This window comes from Aythya ferina (genome assembly GCF_964211825.1).
Source record: "Aythya ferina genome assembly, chromosome: 2".
In the NCBI taxonomy this organism is placed as follows: Eukaryota; Metazoa; Chordata; class Aves; order Anseriformes; family Anatidae; genus Aythya; species Aythya ferina.
The window spans coordinates 63097378-63117478 of NC_140297.1; the positions used below are offsets into that span (position 1 = coordinate 63097378).

Below are 20101 nucleotides of genomic sequence, written 5' to 3' on the forward strand. Positions count from 1 at the left end.
TTGACCCACAGCTCCCACACAACCTACTGCATTCACCTTTCACAGAGGGCCTTGTGGCATCAGTCACAGCTTGATGCTCCAGACGGGCTGTGTCTTCAGAGATGTGCATCCCCCTTATTAGGTTACGTGGTTTGCTAGTACTAGTGATGCAGAAGCATGGATGGGGACAACAGATCAAGGGCATAATCCAAAAGGATCTGGATTCAGGTCCAGGTGTCTCTCTATGCAGGAGACTGTGAGGAAATGTGTACATTTCTTTACAATCACCAGAATACTGTGATTATCTTTTGGCAGCCCATTATTGCAAACTGCAACAACCTCTGGGATTTTGGTGCAGTAAAGCCTCTAAATCACAGCTCAGGCAAACTTCTGGAACAAGTAGCTACTGAGCTCTGGTGTTTAAGTTCAAAATCATATAATTAGCTGGGGGGCTTTCCTATACTTGTCACTTTACAAATCTGTCACGTATCTCTTTGACTGAAAAAACAAGTTTCTTTCAATTACCAGTACTCAGTAATACTTAACAGAAAGGTGACTATCTCCTTGGTTGAAACCTGGCAGCAAAGTGCTTTATAATCGAGAAAACCAACACACATCTAGCAATTGTTTCTCTTATCAAATCAATGATAAATCCTAGTGCTCAGATCTGTATGTCTGAAACTCTTGATATTTACCCCACCAAATAAACTCTTGATTACAAGCTTCTAGCTTTTACCATAAATATTTTTAAAAGTCAAAGTCATGAATTTCACTGGGCTACAATCTTTTGCAGTGAAAACCCTTACTGGAATTGGTGAAAAGTTCAGTCTGGAGCAGAGGCCCATGAGTTTTGAATGGTGGAAATCCTGCATGCAAAGGTGGGTTGATATATAATTTCATGCACGAACAAGCAAAACTTATTTTGTTTGAGACTCTCTTGTACTTTTTCTGTAGCATTACAAAACAGCACAACTCCACTTGCAATTGGATACGTGACTTAATACATTTTAAGCACAACCCCCAGACATTTTGTTGTTATTTGAGATGGGGTGTTAATTTGAACAGGGGACTTAAAAAGGTAAGTTAGGAAGTGAAAACAAAGGAATTTATCTGGGAAATGACAGTGAATAAACTTTCCACACTTTCACTAAATATTTAACTGGCTTATAATAGCATTTAAAGGCAGAAAAAATCAGGATCAAATATTAAGATATATATAGATAGATACTTCCAACTTCTTGTTGCTGTTGCAAAACATCAGAGGTATTTCTAACTCAAGCCCTTGCCTATATACTTTATGCACCAAAGCAGCTAGCTGTAAAAGTGGGAGGTTTCATGGACATCACTACAGCTCTGCAGCTACATTTCAAAGCATGATGAGAGTCTGAACAGGCAGTGAAGACCCTTACATCAGGGAAGCTCACCTTTCTGCAGGCTGAGCAGAGCTTCTGTTAGCCACATGGGAGAATTCTACCCTACAAAATGTGTGTGGGGAAGAAGGGGAGGAAAAGGTCCCTTGTGAAGGCACAGAGACAGGAGAGAAGACAGGTTGATCGATGGCTCTTCCCTGTGGCCAGAGCCAAAGATATATTTTAACACCTTGTGTTGAAGACAGGGACTCTGAATTAGTTTTCCTACAGAACAAGGTTCTTCCAGCCGCAGCATTCCTTGGCACTGTGGTGAATTATCAGATGCAGAGGTGCCTACCTAGCCAGGGTGACAAAAACTGGGACAGGCTCCCCTTGGAGGGGGTTCAGGCCATTGGCTCCAGCATGGTCTAGCACATCCTGGCTTGCTGAAAGCCAAGGGCTGTGCTGTGCCTTGTAGTGCTGAGGCATGGGCACGACAGAGCCAAATGCACACCTTGACGCCCCTGGGCCTTCTGTCCTTGATCTGCACGGAGGGCAGACAGGCTCTGCAAAGTTCCTCTGCTGTTTATACACAGGACAGCAAGAAACACAAATAGCTGCATTTCTACCTCTGCAGATACCTAAAGGGACAGTTAAGGCAGTCCTTTGGGAAGCACTCACTGATAAACCTATGACAGTTTACAGCTTTGCCAGGTAAGGCAAATGGAAAGACACTACACTTTGGTGAGAGGCGTCAAAGGCAGCATAAGATAACACCATCCTTCACAGTGGCTTCCATTAGACACCCAGCAGAAAATCCACCCTAAAGTTAGAAGCTTATTAACTTTCATAGCAAACGAAGCTATATTTTTAGAGATCTGGAAAATCTATAGTTGTTTATGTTTTCAAGTCTGTATAATTACCTGGGTGAGACAAACAAATAAAGAAACGTTCTGTTGCTTCTGAGCAGGAGATCTGCAGCTTACCCTGCAAGTCTTCCCTTCGTTTCCGAGATCCGTGGGTGCGTGTCTTTTATAAATGTGAACTCATTCAAATCTTTTCACCATTTCCCCCACTTTTTTTTTTTTTTTTTTTATATCCATTTCATTCTCACAGGTGTCAGAATAAAGTGACAGCTTTGATCTTAGTGGTGATAACCATATGTGGGTAGATACTTTTCCATGAAATACAGCCTGGGAGTGGATCCAGGGGTCAAGCCAGAAGGTTACATATATTTGAAAATCTAGTTTAAAAGAAAATCCCTTTGTGTGGCTTCTAATATGTCTTTGGATGTGAATCTTGAAATACCTATCTGTGAAATCTGCTCTCTGTATAACGATGTTCCAAGTCTTAAGAAAATTGAAGTTCAAAGAGAAGGGAAGACTAAAAGAGTAGGGTTTGTAGCTATGGAACAAGCGTTTTCTTTGCCACATCAAAAGCACTGATAAAAGCAGTCCACCAACTCTGGATAAGAGCATATTATTTGATGTATTAATTTGACAGCGTGCTAACATTAATATGAACATTAATATGAAGATCTCCTTTTTCACCCCATGACAAGATTGATTTTGTGCATTACAGAGGAGTTTAAAAGACCCAAACTACAGCTAATCAAAATTCTAGTTTATATGAAGGTCATTTATTTCCCTTGAGGTCTGACTTTTGCATCTTTTTTTTTTTTTAAACCATTTAATGCTTAAGTAGAGAAACAATTTGTGTGAAATCCACAAAGAAGGCAATCTATGTACTACGGGCTTTTCAAACTGCTACAGATTTATTGCAGTATGTATGGGCTCTGCAAGTTACTGATGCCAAGGGCGCATAATTCAATTCATGTTTTCATTTTCAGAGTGAATGTCATGTCTCCTGCTATATCTCATCATAATTTTATTTGGGTAAGGTATGTATTTGTATGATGCTACACTAGGAAGAGGGAGTCTGAAAGCAAAAAGTCCAGTTAAACAGCCTCTGATTTTGGATTTAAAAAAAAAAAAAAAAGTGTCTCCCTTATGTAAAGCCGATCTCTCTTCCCATCATGATTCTACTTACAAAGACTTGGCCCTAAGAATGGCTTGTAGCTCCTCATGATGGGGAGCTTCCTTAACAGGAGAGAAAAACATCAGGAGTGAAAGAACACATGGCAGAGCAGGAGGACATTTGCCCTCAGTGAAGTAGGTGAGGACCTGGATGCTCTAAGGGAGCAGATAAAAATTTCTGCTTGTGGCCATCACTGTCAATGCTCCCATCTCCTTCCCAGGGAGCAGCAAGTGGAGCAGGATGTGAATTTATTACAGTAATTCCAATTCTCTAGAAGGTATCAAGTCAAAATGTGAAAGGAAGTTTCTAATTTCTTGTTTTTAGATTTTTGCAGTTAAGAAGAGGGAAAAGTTTTTTGGTTTTTGCTTGCTTGTTTTTAAAGAGACAAAATAAACAAGCACCTTAAAATAATCACACTAGGATGGGGACAGACATGCTTCTAGGGGCCTGTGCTGGGCTACACTATTTGCAAACGATAACATACGTGAGGTAGTGACACACGATTCCTCTTTACGAGACCATTACTGAAATCCTGCCAAAAATCTTTCTGTATGCCACTTAGTGCTTCAAGACAATGAAAGAGTAATGACAGGTCTGTAAAATCTGCTAGGATTGACAGTTCTTATTGTTCTGAAAACTTTTTGTGACACACAGGAGTTTGCAGATTAGTGCTGCACAATGTTGAACAAAATGGGTGTCAAGCAAATCAATGGGCTTTTCACGATTCACTCATCTTTGTTTTACTGCTGTTCCATTTTTATTCTGCACTCTGTGTTGCTTTGTTGTGTGCGCTTGCCATCTGAGATGCGTGTGTGTGTGTACTGAGCAGGGAGAGCGAGCTTTCTGTGACTTGCCACAATGTTCAATGTAAGCCACATCCTGGCATGGAGTAACTTTTTCCAGACACAAACAAAAATAAGGAAATGTTCATATCTGAGCTTTTAGACTCATTCAGATTTATCACTGCCTGCGATTCCTTTGAACATACCAACCTCAGAAACACCTAAAGGACAGCATTTGGCTTGTAGTTTGCAGAACTCTACCTACTTAATTGAATAATTGGGTGAAAATAAAAATACAGCTGAGGGAAAACTGAAGACTGATGGCTCTAGCATCTGTTTAACTAGAACACAAATGAGAACCATGTCTGTTCTGAAATGGAAGGGGGGTTAAGATCAAGGGAAATGGTGAAATATGCCAGTTTAGTATCTGTGGATGTACAGAAAGTGAAGAGCCATCACCCAAGGTGTTACTTTCTCATCAAAGCAAACCTCTCTTCTAGCTTTCTGCTCTGCATTTCCAGTACAGACAAGCAGATGGGATGAGGCTCTCTGAGTAGACAAAGGACAGATAACCTGTTAAGTTTAACGTGCAATGAACAAGCCAAAAGATGTGCACTACCCATTCTACTCTGGTTTTCAACATTGCTGTTGCTGAGGTAAAGGGAGAGGAAAATTAACCTGTTGCCTTTCAAAAACCTTGCTCTTCCAAGAAAAACTTAAGCTTAAGACTGAAGATCAGATCAGTGTCTGGTGGCTTCTAGTGTAAGTCAATGGAGGTATGCCAATTTGGTCTGGCACCAAGTATTTTAGAAGACATATGAGCCCATCAAAGCAAGTGTTTTTCAATGCAACCAATTAAAGCTACCCCAAGATAGCATTTTTCAGCTTCTGCGTCCTCCCAACTGCTGCCAGCATGCCACAGCTCTCACTGAAGCCTACTCACTCCTCTGTTGCTGGAACTCTTATAGCCCGGGAATCTGAAATACTTCTCCCACATAGATCATCCCCAAGCATTAATGACAAGCAACTGTTCTCTGCACCATCAGGTCAAAAAATCTCATGCAAATGTGGCTTTCATTGCAGCACAAATTTTTCTACCTCCGGCACTACTGTGGTTTGAAGCCCTCAGACAGACTGGTATAATGCACCATACAACGCTTAGCAGTTATAGGCTCTCCCTCTCCCTCCCCATTGCCCTCCTTTTATCTGCTAATGCACAGGGATAGACAAGTAAACAAACCTCTTTAAACAAGGTTATGGGAGATTTAGGAACAGTCAGATAGTATTTGTCTAATGTGAGTGACTGAACTCAAGAGGTTTGTATTGTTTGAGCTATATCCCTGCAGCATTAACAAGAACTAAAATATCATATTAAAGTTGCAGTGACCTTAAAAGATAACATTCTCCTAGGCTCCTACATTATCAATCAGAAAATAAAGCAGAAGGTAGGAGATATAGGAAAAAAAAAATCAGAAAGATGCAATGGAGCTTCATTTTGATGTGTATCTAATGACCAGTCTGGAGCCAGAGACAAACCATGCCCAGATGTGCAGGAGTCCAAGCTCTCCCTCAGCATTTTATGGAGTATCTCAGCCTAGATGAAAGCATGCACCTCTAGGATGAGGAGTGGGCACATCTCTTTGCCTAGACTGCTGTACATGATGGGATCTTCAGCTACATCAGTGCTGAGTAAATATAAGTGTATACTAGTCTCAGGGGAATGTGACAGAGCAGCCAAATATCTATTTCAAAAAATTTATTTTTGTCACTTCCATCACTGCTAAACAAAAATAAGTTCTGCAGTAAGCGCTAACAGTTCTCTCTCTTTTGCACAGATTAGGAAAAATACATTGCTTTTAAGTTCAGTGCCAAAGGATGCCTGGGGCCATCATTTCAATAAAAGGCGACCCCAATATCCCTGGAAAACACGGGGAGAGTGACCTGCACCCACATCTCCAGAAAAGGCAGCAAGTCAAACTTAACGAGGGGTTCTCCTGCTTTAGTTACACATCAGGTTTAACACTTGAAAGTACACAGAGGAGCTTACTATACCCTTCCACAGCAGACACTTTCAGTGATTCGATGCACTGATTTCCACATTCTGTATTTCTCTAATTTAATTTGGTCAAATGGTTCTTTAAAACCCTAACAATTCCTTTCTGCATCGACATCTGAGGTGGTGATGATTCCTTCAACAGAAGGAATAAGCTCGCACACACCTTCTTGCCACAACTTGCAAGGCAGCACCTCTAAAGCAAAGCTGACCAGCTAAGCCTTCTCCAGAAAGCACACCTTCAGCATGAGATTTCCAGGCAGCAATGCCACTTCCCAGCAGCTCCCAGCACCGGGAAAGGAAGTTTTGCATTTATTTCTAAAATGAGCACAACACACTGAAAACGGATCCCTAAAAGGCAGTCAGCTTCATCTGATTTGTACACCTGGTTTGGTTACTATAAAATTCCTTACACCCATTGACTAGCTCAGGCACAGAGTAAAAATAGAGAAACTTTTTTCTACATCTTTTTGCTCCTGTCCTCCCTCCTATGTGCTTTTACAAACCAGCTAAGATGAGAGCAGCCTCTGAGAAGGTTAAGCAGAGTCATTCACCAGCTCTGTACAGCAAAGCACTGAGTCTTATGGCAAATACCTGATAAAAGACAAACAATGTTGAACCAAATTCATAGCTGGTGTAACTCAAGTAACCCCAGAGGGCTACGTAGGGACAGATTTGCACCCTCCCACCCCCCAGCCTTCTAAATGTACTGTTTCTGCTTTACAGAAGCAAATGCAGAGTCCCGACAGGCGAGGGAATCAACTTCTATCACATTCTGCAATGGTCAATAAGGAAACTCTTCCACACTTACCATGCACTCACCTGTTTCATCAACAAGCAAGAAAGCTTTTGAATTCCATGCCTTTTTAAAAGTCTCCTCCAACAGAGAAATGAAAAAGAAAAAAGAAGAGAGAGGGCAGGAAAAGCAACGATTGTCTGTGCTGAGAACAGCAAGGCATAGTGAGCAACTCGTGCTTCCTTGGCCCAGTGTCTGAACTAGCGCTTTACAAACCATTGCAATAATGCACCTGTTATCATGATACACTGACAGTACAAGCGCCGGCGACTGCACATGGACACCTTGGAGTTTTGTGTCGGCACAATTTTGTTCCATGTGGCTCGCTCTCCATTTCAAACCCAGAGGGGATCCTGAAACGCCTCCGAGAATAGAGCATCCTTGCACAGACTCATCTTAATTAGGTTAAACAACCACCCAAGGCAAAGCAAACAGCTAACTAGTTTGTCCAATGCCTGGAACCATTAGTAAGAACACAGCTGACTGACTACGTGTGCAACAAAACCAGGAGACCCTTCCCGCTATCTGTGGTTGCTGCTAATTTCCTTTTGCTGCTCCTTGACCGATGACACTGCTTATTGATCCGCACTCGGGCTGCGCCAGCAAGGTAAAGTACAGGGATTTACTTACAGAGATCCCGTAGCTCCATCCTTCCCGATGACAAATTCGCCTCCCACACGACAGCGAGCGAGTGACTTAATGCTGTTTTCTGCGGAAGACACAATGTGCGCGAGCGGCAGATGGTCTCCGACGAGGCTCTCTAATGAGATCCGTCCTCAGCATAGCCATGTGGGAGGAGGGACCCCCCCCTTTGCACACCTTTGCTCGCCGGTCCCAGCACTGCCGGGTGAGCGTGTAGCTTTGCTTATGTTGCGGGTGCCCACGGCTGGTCGGGCTCCCATTGGCACGGCGGGGCCACGGCAGCCAATGGCAGCCGGCTCCCATTTTGGGGAAACTCCTGCCCATTTATTTTGCAGCTCCGGAGACCATATTTCCCAGGGAGAGCGCCGCTCTCCCAGCATCAGCCAGGAGGAAAAAAAAAAAAAAGAAAAAGAAGGCAAGGAAAAAGAAAGAAAAAAAATAATTGCAGCTCCCTGTCTCCGCATGTCCCCCCCTCCTGACTCGGATTCCCCAGGACCCGCAGGGAACGAGGCAGAGGCGGTGGGGATGCAGCACCCGCGTCCACCTTGGCAGGGGAGCTCGCGGAGCTCCACAATTACTCGCTCCATCGCCATGGAAACTGCCTGGATGCAGCGGGCTGGGTTTGCCGAGCACATCTGCTGCCAGCCTCATAATCAACTGCAATCTCGCCGCTCTCCTCCGCTCTCACTGCTGGTTTCATTGCGAGTTTGCCTTCCGTTTTCATGGGCGCTGGGAAAATGCACGCAGGCAGAGCTGTGCACACGTTGGCTTTCTCCTTGTGCAAACACGGCTATGCACAGACGTACCCCAGGGGCACTCACTTGTACATGAGTGTGTGCTAGGGAGGCAAACTCCCTGCGTACCCAGACACTGTCCCATTACCCCTATTTCCAGTTTGAGTAATGGGCCAACACGAGCCCAGATTACTGTACAGGCCATCAAATGCTACATTTCACTCTCGAGTTCCTTAAACTAAGCCTGTCCAAATTAGGATCAAAACTGACACCACTATTATGAAGCTCACCAAGCAATCTGCTGTTTTGTTCACAATCTTCCAAAATTGCACTCAACATCCACAGGAGGCTACCTGAGCCCTCACGCGACCTGCTCTCCGCTGGGAGTCCCTGTTCTGCCCAGGGCTGATGAAACAGGCCACCAGGAGACCTTCAGGCTCAAAACGGTTTTTGTCCATAGACATAAATCTCTGTCCTACCCCCTGACAATACTAGAAAGGAGAGACAACTAGGTCAGAAGAGGGGAGGAAGCAACAGCTGAGAGAGAGGAGATCAATAGGCCAGCAGTGAGGTCAGCAAAGAGATCTGGCAGTTTGGGGCAATTTTGGCTGCTCTTCAGACTTTCTTTGGGGCACCCAAACACATCATTCACTGACTCCATCTTCTGTTACTGAATCTGTAAAATGAGAATAATATCTAAATACATCCCTTTATATTACAGGGCTAAAACCAGAAAGACTATGAGATACTGACATACTATTGTAATGGTGTTAGAGAAGAATTTCAGATGAAAAAAAAAAAGGAAAACGTGTTCCTTTGTCATGAACATTTACTTTCATTTATTTAACTTAAAGAAGAACAAAAAATGAAGACCACTGGGGGGGAAAAAATGCTATATTGTTCTAATAAGAGAAATCCACTACATTAACCACTGTAAGGAGCGTCGTTTTAAAACCCAGCCTGACAGAGCCCTGCAGGTGGACTCCCAGATCTCCTTGTATAATGAAGGCCACCTCTGGTTAAATCTCTTTTGCCAGCCTCCTGCGGGCCTAATCTGAAGTCCGGGCAGGTCTTTGAAGCCTGTGAGTCTAGTGCTCAAGAGCAAGGCCAAGAACAGAGAGAGATGCACCAGGAGATGTGTCTTCTCGAGGAATCTCTCACTCAATTCTCATTTTTGACTTATAAATGAGTTTGGAAGAGAACCATGTTTTTTAAACAGATCAGGATGTCCTAAGGATTCACTTCTTGCAATGCTGTACTTCTGGCTTTTCATTTTCCTTTAAAGAAGCATGACCTACTGCTTCCTGCAGCATGGTCTCTGTAATCACTACCCTGAGCCTGAAGGCTTTTGTGGTCACTCCTTTAGTTCTGAAGCCTTAAACTGTGGAAAGACATTCATGTGCATTTTAGGGGAAGGGAAAGCTAATTAAAAACCCTAGATTTGCTGTCAGGACTGACTGGAAAATAAAAGTTTCTTTCCAGTTCCATCCCTCTCCCCTGCTCCTTCTACCCAAACCACACAGGAGAGAGGGTGGTTTTAGGATGTGGAGCGTACCCCATCATTTTTGTGTGAATGATAATGCAGCTCAGCCGATTCAATGTTCAGTTTGCTAGCTCTAATTGCTGTGTCTTATGGACTGAAAGTGTTGTCAACATGTAGAGCTTAAAATAGTCACGCAAACCATAAATACATAAAATGACAGAAAAAAACAACTGTAATACTCCTAGTGGGTCTCAACACTGACATTTGTTTTTTAAACCAATATTAAATTGGAGAGCTTCCTAATCAAATAAATTGCTCCTTTCTGCTGTATGATACCCAGAGTTCAAAACCCTCCATTAGGTTTTGTTTATCAAAGCACCACTCTGAACAAATGTAATGATTATCAGTGCCACTTTGACGTATCTGAGAAACCTCTCCTTGGCCCAGTTTCCAAAACTCTTCATCTTCATTTGACCCACTGACAGGGAGAAAACTGCACCCCAGATTAGGGCAACCAGTCAGGAACTTGGACAACCAATTTTTAAGGCCTTTCCCTGCCATAGGAAAGGAGGAGAAGTGACAGAGATGGCTGCTTCTGACAGCAGCAAGCTGCTCGAGTTAACTGCAGGAAACCTCACCCTTTGCCACACTCATTCTTAGTAATCCCTCCTGCAAATTGCATTACCTTTCCTCCCAAGGTTGTGGTGTAAAAATAAACAGATTAAGAATTTGCTGCACTCTGAAGCAGGACAGGGTGCAAATGCATAAGAAATCTTTATAGGAGATCAAAAATTCAAGGCTAGAAAAATTCAGGCAATTTCAAAGACACATAATAAAGTAGATTTGTGAAAAATCTTCTAAGACTGTGAGATAAAATGAAGATGTTCAACTGAAAGGCTCAACAATTTCCAGGAAGGCTTCACACCAAAGATGCTTCTTGCCAATTTGACAGCCACTCTCAGAAGGATGCTGTCACGGGCAGAGACCTGTTTTTGTGTGGGAGCTGAGGAACAATCAATGGTGATATAATGCTTACTCATCCTTCCAGATTGTGGGTTTTACTTTTTTTTTTTATTCTAGATACCTACATGGAGAAGATGGCTAACCTACTAAAACTAAGTCACAGACTTGCTGGTCGGCTCCCAGTGACTCCTCATCCAAGATCATAAATTACCTGCCAATTTGCAGTGAGTTTTCTGGCTCTTCAAAAGTCCATTTGTAGAAGCAGCTGACTTACACCAGGAACTGCCAGTCCTATTCACTTATCCCAGGAATACCTACAGATTGCCTTTTCACACAAAGCAGAAGTTAGGACCCAGTCCATACTGGGTTCCAAGTACAGAAAAATACTTCTGAATACTTCTGAAAAGCATTTCAGAAACTTTTAAGCATGTATTTCACATTTAGCTCAGTTTCACACAAAATCTAGTATCATAAAATCTTATGCCTCCTTTACCATCACTTTATTTCAAGCATTCAGGTTTTTTGTTCTATTTTTTTGTTTGTTTAAATGTTAATGCAACTGAAATAAGCTTTTGTGAATCTGCACGAAGGAAAAATGAAAATGCTGGGCCACAGTATAAAGAAATGTCTATCCTTTCTGCCACTGAAGACAGCCTTACTACAAAACACACAGCTAATCTGACTAGGAAACCTCAGTGACATCTAAGCTGCTGAAAACACTGTCAGGAACACAGCTTTGCAAATCAGATTAGACATGACCTTCAGAGGTGATCTGCCACTGTATAACCCAGGAAGGTCTATACGAATTACAAAACATAGAACCTTTCGTTCTGCAAAGCATGGACTGCTTTGATTTCTACCATCCAGGCACTAATGTGTATGTTCAGTATTCACTACTTCCACTTGTATTTTGAACACAGGGAGCATTCAAGTCTCTTCCTGCATCACTGGACAAGCTCCCTCCCCCCCCTTCTGAGGATGCACACATATGTTAAAAGATAGATGCTGCCTGGGGGTTTGATGGAGCACTCAGGGTGGTAAAACAGGGACTGCTGCAGCAGTGAAATATTGGTTGTGCAGTGTATCACTTTCAGTCCACTGCATTCACTCTAAATCATATCACTCTGCCTTTATGATGCAGGAAGGTGGGGTAAAGACAATCTCTACCCGTTACATATGAATGAAATCAGACCTTTGGAGGTTCGTATGATGGTCTTGGACATAGACAGCAACAGTTTGGATGATGACTGTCTTAGGGGTTTTGAATCTGCAATACTTCATCTTCTTTGATAACCAAAGTTCTTCAGCTAAGCCAAAGACAGCCTACAATCAATCCCAAAATTGGCTACAGGAACTGACAGGAATATTTCTCAGTTTTCCTATTGCTAAATGATTACACACAGTCTGGATGGTGAAAGGAGACTTCCCAGTCTAGACAGCACAACTGTAGGCTCCGTTTCCACCTCTAATGTTAACTCCACACTATCATATAAAGCAACCTTAAAAAACACAAGCCCCTGCAGTCATCTGCAATGTTTGAGTCTTGCCATTTCAAGCATACGTAGCAGCCATATAGCATGAGAGGGCACTTTAGAATTTCATAGAATCATAGAATCATAGAATATCCTGAGTTGGAAGGGACCCTTAAGGATCATCAAGTCCAACTCTCGACACCGCACAGGTCTACCCAAAAGTTCAGACCATGTGCCTAAGTTCACAGTCCAATCTCTTCTTAAATTCAGACAGGCTCGGTGCAGTGACCACTTCCCTGGGGAGCCTGTTCCAGTGTGCAACCACCCTCTCTGTGAAGAACCCCCTCCTGACGTCCAGCCTAAATTTCCCCTGCCTCAGCTTAACCCCGTTCCCGCGGGTCCTGTCACTAGTGTTAATGGAGAAAAGGTCTCCTGCCTCTTGACAACCCCTTACGAGGAAGTTGTAGACTGCGATGAGGTCTCCCCTCAGCCTCCTCTTCTCCAGGCTGAACAGGCCCAGTGACCTCAGCCGTTCCTCGTACGTCTTCCCCTCCAGGCCTTTCACCATCTTCGTAGCCCTCCTCTGAACACTTTCCAACAGCTTCATGTCCTTTTTATACTGTGGTGCCCAGAACTGCACACAGTACTCGAGGTGAGGCCGCACCAGCGCAGAGTAGAGCGGGACAATCACCTCCCTTGACCTACTAGCGATGCCGTTCTTGATGCACCCCAGGATACGATTGGCCCTCCTGGCTGCCAGGCCACACTGCTGGCTCATATTCAACTTGCTGTCTACCACGACCCCCAGATCCCTCTCTTCTAGGCTGCTCTCCAGCGTCTCATCGCCCAGTCTGTACATGCAGCCAGGGTTTCCCCGTCCCAGGTGCAGGACCCGGCACTTGCTCTTATTGAACTTCATGCGGTTGGTTATCGCCCAGCTCTCCAACCTGTCCAGATCCCTCTGCAAGGCCTTTACGCCCTCATTTGAGTCCACAACTCCTCCAAGTTTGGTGTCATCAGCAAACTTGCTCAAAATACCCTCTATTCCTACATCCAGATCATTTATAAAAATATTGAAAAGTACCGGCCCTAAAATGGAGCCTTGAGGGACCCCACTGGTGACCGCCCGCCAGCCTGACGCAGCTCCATTTACCATAACCCTTTGGGCCCTGCCCGTTAGCCAATTGCTCACCCATCGTATGATGTTTTTATTTAGCTGTATGGTGGACATTTTGTCCAGTAGGATCCTATGGGAAACCGTGTCAAAAGCCTTGCTGAAGTCCAAAAAAATCACATCAGCTGGTTTCCCTTGGTCCACCATACGGGTGATCTTATCATAAAAGGAAATCAGGTTAGTTAGGCAGGACCTACCCTTCACAAACCCATGCTGGCTGGGACCAATGACTGCTTTGTCCCCCAGGTGCGCCTCAATAATTTCAAATCAATTACAATAAATTATGGCACTAGACAGAAAAAGGTTTCACATCATCAACTTCAAGATTCCTTACACAGCCCTCCAAGTACACAACTGCAAAGGCCACAATTATTACCTTGTTCTATTTTTAAAATTCCTATATATTTACCCTATGAGAGTGCTCTCTGCCTAGTCTATCACATTGGGGTTAGCATTTCCCTGCTCCATCCTCTCCCATTTTGTTCAAGCGCTTGTTTGTTTGTATCAAAAATCCTTTGACACTTTGCTGAGAGAACTTTCCATCATGTCATCTTAATCTCAGTTCTTTCATTCACTCACTTGGTGAGGAGTACACATGACCAGGACAGAACAATTTCATTTCACTCAATCGTTATACCCACAATATTCTTCTACGTTTAACTACTTCTCCAGCACTTGCTTTGCAGAGCCTGCCAGACAAGAGACACAAGCTGGATTTATCTGCAATCCAAACTGAGACTTTCCTTTAATGCTTCCTCTCCGCAGGGTGGGAACTGAGAAATGAACATTGTGCTACCACCTCTGCTGAAATGGAGCATGCCACATACAGATTTGGTCTTGCCTCTCTTACACGCAAGCATGCTCCCTTCCATCTTATTCATTAGGGCATTATATTTTTCCAGAAGATGCTGATTAAATCTCTGCTTGATCATATAAGTTGACAACAGAACAATTTATTTTACTTTTCATCTTTTAATAAAATCAGAGAACAATAGGAAGGACAAAAAAAAAGCAAAAAATTATCCAACTCAGGTATCTGAATGTACTCTGATGATGTCATGGTTCACCTTTTAAATAGTCATATATGGTTTTTTTTAATACTTCAATAACAAACAGGTACTTAGAAACTACTTAAACAGGAGATTAGTTACCCCACTGACTGCAGCAGTCCATGTATCAGGGCATCTGCTTCACGGGAAGGTAAAATCTATTCACACAATTCATGCTCCCTTTTGCTCATGGAGAAGAGGTTAGTACTGTGAGACCTGCACACAACTTTAGAAATGGCGCAATGACATTAGTGAACACCTCTGGATTTCTAAAAGCCCTGTATACACTTGTCTAGACACTCTGGAAAAAGAAATTAGGATTTTTATTCAGGAGAATTTTCTACATGTGTGTTTTAATTTCAAAAGCTTCTGCTCTGTGTTATTTAGGAATAACACCCAGACACACTGCCTTTAGAGGAACTGTGCCAGTGTGATTATGAACATTAAGAACCGAATGACAATGCTGGTTGATGATGTTTCAAAAAAGAGTGTACTGTAAACAGTTCGATTAAAATTCTCTCTGCCCTGGTTCACCTTCTCAGCTGCTGTTCAAAGACCTCACAATCATTATTTTAAGAGCTGTTGGTGGGGGCCTGGCCACCATGTATCCTATTCATTGCACACTACTTTTGCATTGCAGACTCACATGGAAGGGTGTCAGAAGGCCCTGCAGGTGCACAAAGGGATTGCCAAAACTGTCCTTAATGAGAAGAAAACACAAGTCTAATCTCCAGGTTCAGCAAGCACCCAACACACTTTCTTGTGAAGAACAAACTCCATCTGCTTCCACCTCACATGTGCATGAAAGGGAAAATAATGCTCACGTAAACTGAAAACAGTTAGGACTGTTTTCCACATTGTTATTTTTTGCAAGTATATTCTGATAAGAGCAATTTACCAAGTGGATGCTAGCTTTAGCTAGGGATAGCGATACCCTCCACACCACCACAAGGCAATTCAGAGCTCACAAAATGAGCTGCTGCCCCTCCTGTGCCAAGCCCCGGTAGAACACCTTTGTTTCCGCAGCATTCAGAGCCTCCCAAGGTTAAGCTAGGGTTTGCAAACACCCCCTTCTCAAAGGCACTAACAGCCACTTTTGCAGTCCTTCCCCATGTACATGGAAGCATGCAGCCAAATATACATACCCCAAACACGTGGTGCTTGCACAACAGAAGTGTGCCCACACACGCCCATTCACAGCCATGGGTAGTATAAATAGCCTGGCTTTATAAATAGGCTTGCTTAAATGAAGTCTCTTGCTTAAATAAATCTCACATAAATACCCTTTCTCTTTTGTTGCCTAGTGCATCTCATTTTTTAGTCTGGAAAGTGGCAACCCTGTCAGAATGACTGGAGAAACAACGCATAATAATCAAGCAAATTAAGACCCCATGTGGAAAATCAGCAGGTCTGAAGGACAGGTGAGCGCAGTGTCCTGATGTAACATACCACTGGTGAAGGCTTTCTGAAAAGGAGAAAAGGCAGGCAATTTTTTCTTTTTCTTTTTTTTTTTTTTTTGGCTTGGTGATATCAAGATAAATAATTATTAGTAAGAGAGGCAATGAGAAATTGCGAACAATCAGGGGAGATGCTTGAGCCCTAAAGCAGCAGCCCACACAAAACCAAAGTTATAAAAATAAACCTCATATTCTCAGTTGGAAGGGGAAAGAAAGGAAAAATATATTAGGAAAGGAAAAGTCACTTTCTCTTTTCTCTGCACCTTTGGAAGTTCACCAGGTGTCTGTCCATACCCCTCACTGTGTTCGTGTCTGTATTCATCTGTATGTTTTTATGGACATTTTCTACCTTATCCTTTTCAAAACATTTCAAGTATCAGTTAAGACTGTTTTCTCTGAAGATGGGTAGGAAGGACCTGCTGTCGGAAAGGACTCTCTGAACCTCCCTCCAGCAACCCTACTTCACATTCAGCCCACACACCAGGCCCCGCTCTATCAGTGTTCTGGCTCGTTTTGTCAGGACTGTTGCATCTGCTCATAACTTCCTTCCCACTAATGAGTCTCTCGCTAATCGATCTGCAGAGTGCGTGTTTCTGCAGTCTCAATCATCCACTTACTAAAGATGCCATCAATACCGCAGCATGGCCATGCTTGCCATCCCAGAGACAAATCCCAGCAAATCCCACCTTGTACTTCATCTCTACGTTGAACCCCTGTTCCCCAAAACAATGGGATTTCTTAGACTTACAGGTCTTTTTGCTGTTCACCCTGTGCTCATTTGCCACCAGGAGGGCACTCAGCAAGAATTTTTATTCTACTGGATGTATCAATGATTTGATTGGTGCAGCAGCAAGCAGCTTGCTAGAATCATTCAGTCTTTTGTTCTTTGCCATTCTTGACTGCAGATGCAGACATCAAAAATTAAAAGAGCACTTACAGGAATATTATGTCATTAATTTCCTAGGAAAGTTTTACTCACTGCTTTGTGGGTGTTTTGTTGCTGCTAATATTTTCAGCCTTTCATACACATACACACACACATGCTGATAAAAGCCAATGCTAAAAAATGGAATCAGAGAATGGCTTGGGTTAGAAGGGACCTTAAAGACCACCTAATTCCAATGCCCTGCCATGGGCAAAGACACCTCCCACTAGATCAGGCTGTTCAATGCTCCATCCAACCTGGCCTTGAACATTTCCAGGGACCGGGCATCCACAGCTTCTCTGGGCAATCTGTCCCAGTGCCTCACCACCTTCACCGTAACGAATTTCTTCCTTATATCTAATCAAAATCTACACCCTTCTAGTTTAAAACCATTATTCGTTGTCCTATCACTACACCCCTGACAAAGCATCCCTTCCCCAGCTTTTCTGTAGGCCCCCTTTAGATACAGGAAGGCCACTGTAAGGTCTCCCTAGAGCCTTCTCTCCTCTAGGCTGAACAACCCCAACTCCCTCTGCCTGTCTTCATAGGGGAGGTGCTCTAGCCCCTTGATCATCTTTGTGACCTTTCTCTGGACTCTCTCTAGTACATCTGTGTCCTTCTTGGCTGAGGGCCCTACAACTGAATACAGCACTCCAGGTGGGGTCTCACATGAGCAGAGAGGAGCAGAGGGGGGCAATCACCTCCTTCAACCTGGTGGCCACACTTCTTTTGGTGCGGCCAGGATACGGTTGACTTTCTGGGCTGTGAGCTGGCTCATGTCACACTTCTATACCTCTGAGAAGATCAGACTTTGTAAACTCATACTATTTATATCACCCCTACCCCTTATAACTAAGGAGGGAAAAAGCCAATACTGATGAATCTAAGGTTGTTTTACTATAACCTTTTCACAATGTCAGAAAACAAGATAATATCCACTCCTGCCCAAAATACAGCTGGTATCGTTACGTCTTCCAAAGAGACTATACATCCCAACTGCAGTGAAAAATAAAGTTTCTTTGGATGATGTACTGGAGTCCCACGGCTTTCTGAACTGACTTCTGAACAGTCAGTCCTAGCTTTTTAACAGGTCCGTCGAAATATGTGAGATTGTGTTTCAAAACTGTGTTCAATGTATCATGCTCAACTTCTTTCAAAGCATTTTTTGGATCCAAATTTCTGCATAGGTCTGAAGGACCAGCGAACCCATCAACTACAAGCCTTGCTGCAGCAGAGAGGCAACACAGGGAGGAAAAGGTGGGCTTCTGGCAGAGCTCTGCCCTGAGCTGGTGCACCAGGTAAGAGGGAGAAGACAGACTGACAGATGGAACTTGATCTTTCTTTAACTTGTTCTGATGCAGCAAATGGTAGAAAGAGAGAGGAATAGACAGACCTGGGTGTTTTCTGTTCCCTCCCCCCAGTTATTTTATCCTTGTGGATGCAGATGAGTATACAGATGAGTACAGATGAGTGTACTCCCTGCTCCTTTGAAGACCGTAGGTGGAATCATTACTTCAAAAGCAAAGAGACAAATTTATAAAGGTCAGGCAATGCAGAGGCAATTGCAAAAGTGGATACAAACTCCAAGTTTTGTGTCTTCTCCCTTCAATTCCCAGGCAATTAAACACAAACATATTTACAGTGCTAAGCCAGTAGTATTTCTACCTGTTACATTGCTACTTTATACAAGGTTGTAGCATTCTCATTCCATTAATGCTTTCCTGTGAAGCATTTCAGAATTGTTAAAAATAAAAAATAAAAGAGAGAGAGGTTTAAAAAGACTTCAGACTTCCTTAATCGTGCAGGGATATATTTTCAAAGCAGTATGCCAGGAGTATTCCACGTGATTTCCATTCATGTTAAAATTAGAGTCACCAGAATAAACCCCATATGCTGCTTTGAAAAGGTACTGCAACATGTCCAAGGAAAATTTCCACAGCTTAATGGTGCTTGCACATTTTTTATGTCTGCTTTTCTTCCTTTGATTCCTGAATATATTTTTAACAGCTCTTAATTTATTTCGTTTTTAATAGCACTTTGTACTACTTAGAAAAATAGAAGCGATTTGCTGGTTATCTTGGTCCTTCTCTGCAGCCTTCTTATTTTGAACTTATTAGTTTAATCAGAATAGGTTTGCTCTGTAGGATGCAAAGCTTCCAATATCACTCTGTTTTGATACTGTCACTGTAGACAACCTTTTTTGTTGGAACTGCAGCCCACAGTGACATCTGGCTGCTTTCTGTACCTGAGCTGTCCTATCTAGTGGGGCTTACTATTTTTGAGTCAGATTGAAACTAGATTTCAAATTTGGGCAGTGGGGAACTGTTTTGGGAAAAGGCTGGGGCACTGTCTCTCCTTGGCAGTAACAGCACCGCTGCTTGTACCGAAGCCAGGCAGTGTGAAGGTACCTGCTTCTAGATCCAAGTCTGGATCCTAGATCCAGACTCGCACATGGATCTTACACCCAATCCAGAGCACCTGTAACATCTGTGACAGCTGCAGGAGCCTGCCCAAAGCCAGCTGCAGTACTAGGCTTGCTGTGAGTACAGCTTGTCCCAGTTTATCTTCATCATCACAGCAAGCACAGTGTGTGCTGTGGTTGTGTATGTACAAACTGACAAATGCTGCTTGACTATTAAATTCATCATTCATGACTATAGCCTTCCTTGTTATTTAAAGATAGAAAAATTTTAACCAAAATTTCAGTTTCTGATAGTTCCAGTTCTCTTGTCCTTGCTCTCTTATGTTTGCTGTTTACTAAAGCTGCACATAAGAGACTGACCAGGAAGACAGTATGAATGCCATCTCTTCCTTTTTAACTTATCCTTTCTCATTACTGTCCCAAGTCCAACCCATTGTCGCTTCAGAAACCTACAACAAAAATGTAGCAAACACCATATCCAAGCATTTTGTTACTTTAACCTTTAAAGGATGCAAACAAAGGGAAGAAAATCTTGCTCAAGTGTGGAAGGTGCTTCCACCACAGGAAAAAAAAAAAAAAAAGGTAAAGGAAAAGGAAAAGGGAAAAGGGAAAAATGTCTTCTTGCTAACAGAATAGTGCATCAGGACAGGAGAAAAGAAACGAAGAAAGGGTTGTCCTGTCTTTAAAGCACTGACAAGTGAGGTGCAGATGAATTTCTCAACTCCACCACTGATTCTGCAGGCAACATGATGCAAAATGTCACTTATCTATTCTTGTTATCCAA

The 20101-nt window shown here is 43.0% G+C and overlaps 1 protein-coding gene across 13 annotated transcripts in view; it reads right to left on the reverse strand.

Moving 5' to 3' along the window:
• Window positions 1-20101, reverse strand: part of ELMO1 (engulfment and cell motility 1) — a 317584-nt gene that overhangs the window by 79025 nt on the left and 218458 nt on the right. The window contains exon 1 of one of the 13 annotated variants that reach the window (XM_084508949.1): window positions 7627-7855. The exons of the other annotated variants lie outside the window; for them this stretch is intronic. The gene's annotated coding sequence lies outside the window, so the exon portion shown is untranslated. Of the gene's footprint in view, window positions 1-7626; window positions 7856-20101 lie in introns of those variants that run through there. 13 annotated transcript variants of the gene reach the window in all.